The following is a 464-nucleotide window of genomic DNA, read 5'->3' as shown; positions in this document are numbered from 1 at the left end:
TAGTGAAAAAGTGAAATTAATTTTAATTTTGTTGTCACATATGCAGCAAAAAAGTGATGTTCATATCTTTCACAGAAAAATGGCTCAACTATTTGCAACAAAAGCTCAGATCTAAGGATAGTTTAGTGAGGTGTAATGAACTGTATAAAGAATTTTTTTATAAATATCTTTATCTGCGCAGCTTTCATGATACTGCCAAGAGAGGTTTACCGAACTATAGAGTGCGGTCACCAATCTATAACTTTGTGTTTTGTATCTGGGCATCTTCCTGAATAGTCTTTGCTTTCCTGCAAAGCCCAGTAATGCCGCTTCTTTCAACGACATACTCAAGTGGTTAATATAGCTATTTTGAAACTGCATTGAATAAAAGAGCATTGTCTGAAACTCAAAAGAAGAGTTCACCGCTGTTTTTCAGAAAAATATGAAGTTTAGTTCTGTGTAAAGAATGCATGAATACACAATAA

The sequence above is a fragment of the Uloborus diversus genome, chromosome 6, assembly GCF_026930045.1.
Source record: "Uloborus diversus isolate 005 chromosome 6, Udiv.v.3.1, whole genome shotgun sequence".
In the NCBI taxonomy this organism is placed as follows: Eukaryota; Metazoa; Arthropoda; class Arachnida; order Araneae; family Uloboridae; genus Uloborus; species Uloborus diversus.
Note: the sequence above shows the minus strand (reverse complement) of the source record.